At 37.2% G+C, this 5000-nt stretch overlaps 1 protein-coding gene and 1 long non-coding RNA gene across 3 annotated transcripts in view; both read left to right on the plus strand.

Moving 5' to 3' along the window:
* LOC101882461 (mannosyl-oligosaccharide 1,2-alpha-mannosidase IA) overlaps positions 1 to 5000 on the plus strand; it is a 358413-nt gene that overhangs the window by 152416 nt on the left and 200997 nt on the right. The window lies entirely within an intron of this gene.
* LOC141378103 (uncharacterized) lies at positions 758 to 2758 on the plus strand. The gene is made up of 2 exons (XR_012391794.1): positions 758 to 1398; positions 1457 to 2758. It is a non-coding gene; the product is annotated as an uncharacterized lncRNA (long non-coding RNA).

The following is a 5000-nucleotide window of genomic DNA, read 5'->3' on the forward strand; positions in this document are numbered from 1 at the left end:
AATTCAATTTGAATATATTTAAAAAGCACTCTAAAAGTTAAATTAATTGTTATCAATATTGTGCATATTGACTATCACAACATATTGCATTATTGAATTTTGCCATAAGTCTGCCTCTAGGAGAAATGCCCATAAAAATGAAAAAAAAAAAAAAAAAAAAAAAACTATAGTGTGTGTTTTTTTACTGACAAAATTTGCACATGATCTTAGTAAGGCAACTTGACAAAACAAATATATTTTTGTTACTGCAAAAGCATTCACATGATTCCAAAAGACAAGCTAATCCAGCACAACATAATTTATAAAATTTCACCAAAATGCTGTATTTAAACTTCTTAATCAAATACAAAATGTGGGGAAAAAAACGCTTTTAGAGAAAAAGAACCCCCCTTTCACAAGTCTGGGCCTGTAGTATATAGTTGATGTCAATGTGTGGATGTTCAATGAAGTGCATTTGTGTAGTGAGTGTATGTGTTGTACTTGAAGTCTGAATGTGGCAATGTCAGACTTTTCCAATATTGCGCAGACCACCGGAGTGATTTGGTCTGGGAAGAGATTCACCTTTAGGATTTCCTACAGCCGAAAAAGCAGCAGCTGCCCATTATGGAGGAGGCTAATCTGAGGAGAAACACAAACCAGCGCCACCAATTCCACTGATGGAGCGTAATGATCCCAGACTGCAGGGAGCGGAAGAGAAAATCTAACGCTGGATAAGAGCTTCAGGACACGGAGCCAGAGCTACTAATGAAACGATGGGCAGAGAAAGTAATGCTAATCTGATTAAGACAGAGGGAGATTCAGATATTCAAAATATATTCCTCAGTCATTCTGTCGATCATTCGCATGTGGCTGAATTATAACAACTCTGCAAAGAAGAGTGGACCAAAATACCCAGTACAGTAAAAGTTGTAAATATTGCCACAGTGTAATGAACCGCCAACTATTTCAGCATATGTTTTTACATAGAGGATGCCCTTCCAGCTGCAACTCAATACTGGGAAACACCCATACACTCTCACATTCACACATATGCTACGGCCGGTTTTGTTTACTCGATTCACCTATGCTTATCTTTTTGTGACTAGAACCAGCGGTCTTCTTGCTGTGAGGCGACAGTTTTAACCACTGAACTCTGAATTACTAAAAAAACTAAACAAAAAGAAGACTTTGGAATGGCCTAGTCAAAGTCTTGACCTGAATCCAATTGAGATGCTGTGGCGTGACCTTGAAAATGCGGTTCATGTTATTAAACCCTCCATTGTGGCTAAATTACAACAATTCTATAAAGATGAGTGGACCATAATTCCTAGTAGAGTAAAAGTTGTAAATATTACTCAAAGTATGAGGAAAAGGAGCCCTTTTAACTTGGTAGTGAGTGTTACACTGAGAAAAGTTGTTGTGTTTACTTGCAATTTGTGCACGTATGTGAAAATGTACCATTCTGAAGTGCATTTAGTGATTGTTTAAGGCTGTTTCAGTCATCATGCAGTAAAAATTGCTCATATTATCATCAGTGACATCTATCTAAACAGTCTCTCGGTCATTGTGTGTAATGATGATGCAATTTTTCAATGTGCAATTTGATTGGACGGGAAACACAGGACTGATTGTTCTACTTTAGCCAATCACCATAGACAAGAAAAAAAGAAGTGACTGCAAGGAAAATAGTGGAGTAAAAGTACCAATACAGCAACAATACTGTAAAATGTATTCAAGTCAAAGTAAAAGCACATTCTTTAGGTAAGATTCCTGAGAAAACCTACTCAGTTACAGTGATTGAATTATTTGTCATGTGTTACTTCACACCACTGCACTCCGTAATGTTTAAACTCTGCAGTGACTCCTCAAATGTGATGTGTCTGATCTAATATAATTCATTCATTAATTTTCCTTTGCCTTATTCCTTTATTTGTCAGAGGTTGCCACAGTGTAATGAACCGCCAACTATTTCAGCATATGTATTTACATAGAGGATGCCCTTCCAGCTGCAACTCAATACTGGGAAACACCCATACACTCTCACATTCACACATATGCTACGGCCGATTTTGTTTACTCGATTCACCTATGCTTATCTTTTTGCGACTAGAACCAGCGGTCTTCTTGCTGCGAGGCGACAGTTCTAACCACTGAACTCTGAATTACTAAAAAAACTAAACAAAAAGAAGACTAGTTTGGAATGGCCTAGTCAAAGTCTTGACCTGAATCCAATTGAGATGCTGTGGCGTGACCTTGAAAATGCAGTTCATGCTAAAAAACCCTCCATTGTGGCTAAATTACAACAATTCTGCAAAGATGAGTGGACCATAATTCCTAGTAGAGTAAAATTTGTAAATATTACTCAAAGTATGAGTAAAAGTAGCCCTTTTAAACTTAGTAGTGAGTGTTACACTGAGAAAAGTTGTTGCGTTTACATGCAATTTGTGCATGTGAGTGAAAACGTAACATTCTGTAGTGCATATACTGATTGTTTAAGGCCATTTCAGTCATCATGCAGTAAAAATTGGTCATTTTCATCAGTGGCATATATCTAAACAGTATCTCGGTCATTGTGTGTAATGATGATGCAATTTTTCAATGTGCAATTTGATTGGACGGGAAACACAGGACTGATTGTTCTACTTTAGCCAATCACCATAGACAAGAAAAAAAGTAGTGACTGCAAGGAAAATAGTGGAGTAAAAGTACCAATACAGCAACAATACTGTAAAAATGTATTCAAGTCAAAGTAAAAGCACATTCTTTAAGTACAGTTACCTCACACCACTGCACTCCATTATGTTTACCCATTAATGTGACTATTTCGGATGGTCACATTGCGATATCGATGCTGAAATGATGTATTGTCTCCACCTGAAATCCCTCACTCTCTCCAGAATGGAGGTCAGCTGTGATTTGGAGCAAACAGCATCCATCGGGATCCCGGCGGAGCCTGGTTGGGTAATTGTGACAGCAGGAGGAAAGTGAAGGCAATGACAAAGGATAACACGGTGTGAGGCGTTCGCCCACAAACCAGTTATTGTTCTGATGAGAATCTGTCAGGGTGTTTTGTATGGATGGCACCATTCGCAGCACAATGCCGTTTTCAGTCGCTTAGTGGAACATTTCACATTGGAGACGTGTGCGTTCATGAGGGGTGTTTTGCAAATAAGCTAATAGGCCATTGTGTTAGCATGCTGTTGTTTAAAGGACGCTTTGTTTTGTGTGCTTGAATGCAACTAATTGTGAGCCAAAAAAAAAGCAGTGGTTTGGCAATTCCCAGTGGAGACTATTCAGCACTTGTATGTGCTCATAACATTTATTTACTGAATGGCTTGAATTGATTTCTGAAATAGCGAGAGAAAGCAATTTTCCTGTTGCTGTTTATAAGGAATGCGTTTGACTGAGCTGTAGAATATTTATGCATTAGGTTTATGCTTTTTTCTTTCAGTGCTTATACACAGTTGAGAGCAGAAGTCTACATACTCTGTATAAAAAGGCACGTAACCATTTAAGAGAAAAGTCAGATGTCAATGTGACTAAACTTTTTCTCTTTTAGGTCAATCAGGATTATCACATATGTTTCTGTTAGGCTTAATTGGAGAATAAAGAGAGAGATATTTTACAGAAATTGTTATAACTCTTCTTGAAAGTCAAGTTTACATACAATAAGATTATTCTGCCTCTGGAAAAGCTCAGATGATGGTGTCAAGGTTTTGGAAGTTTCTGATTGGCTAATTGACAACATTTGAGTTAATTGGAGGCACAACTGTAGAATAGGAAAACCTCAAACACACTGCTTCCTTGTGTGACAACATGGGGAAATTAACAAGCCAGAATCAACAGAAAAGCCAGATTACAATCTGCTAAATTACACTGGGAATAATGTTTGGAGACATGTCCTGTGCTCTGATGGAGCTAAGATTGAACTGTTTGGCCATAATGACCAGTGTTACATTTGGAGGACAAAGGGGAAAGCTTACAAGCCTAAAAACACCATCCCAACTGTGAAGTATGGGGGCGGCAGCATCATGTTGTGGGGCTGTTTTGCTGCAGGAGGGACTGGTCCACTTCACAGCATAGATGGCATCATGAAGAAAGAACATTATGGAGAAATACTGAAGCAACATCTCAAGACATCAGCCAGGAAATTACAACTTGACCACAAATGGCTCTTCCAAACAGACCATGACCCTAAGCACACTGCCAAATTAGTTCAAATGTGCTTTAAAGACAACAGAGTGAATGTTTTGGAGTGGCCATCACAAAGCCCTGATCTCAATCCTTTAGAAAATGAGTGGGCAGAGTTGAAAAAGCTTGTGCGAGCAAGACAGCCAAAAAATCTAACTCAGTTACACCAATTCTGTCAGGAGGAATGGGCCAAAATTTTTGCTAACTATTGTGAGAATATTGTGGAAGGAGACCCAAAACATTTGACCAAAGTTACACTGTTTAAAAGCAAAGCTAAAACAATACCAAGGAAATGTGTGTAAACTTCTGACTGTCTAGAAATTAATAAAAAATTCTCAAAAAAAAAAAAAAAATTCTCTCATTATTCCGGCATTTAATAAATGGAAATGATTTAGGTAATCCTAACGGACCTAAAATAGTAAACGTTTGGTATGATTTACCATCAGACATTTAAAAAAAATGTGGTTCCTTTTTTTATAGTTTATGTAAACTTCTGGTTTCAACTGTGTACATACACTGTAAAAACATCTGTGAATTAACAGTAATTTCCGTATTTTGTGATTCATGTTTTTGTTATGCTTTTGAATTGCATTATGGGACCTTGATCTTTATTCCAACAACTTATAATTTGAAGAGTTCAAAAAAGTTAGTTTTATGGACAATTTTTATAGTGTAAAGTTATATTGTCTGGTTGGTGTTGTATATTATGCCACAGAAACCTCGTTTTACTCTTGTTTATCACAGCGGAATGATCCGCCATTTACTTGACAGATTTATGTATTTTAGGTGGTTTGTGTATGTTTTATGTTTGGTGATATAATAATAATATC

Source organism: Danio rerio, chromosome 16, assembly GCF_049306965.1.
Source record: "Danio rerio strain Tuebingen ecotype United States chromosome 16, GRCz12tu, whole genome shotgun sequence".
In the NCBI taxonomy this organism is placed as follows: domain Eukaryota; kingdom Metazoa; phylum Chordata; class Actinopteri; order Cypriniformes; family Danionidae; genus Danio; species Danio rerio.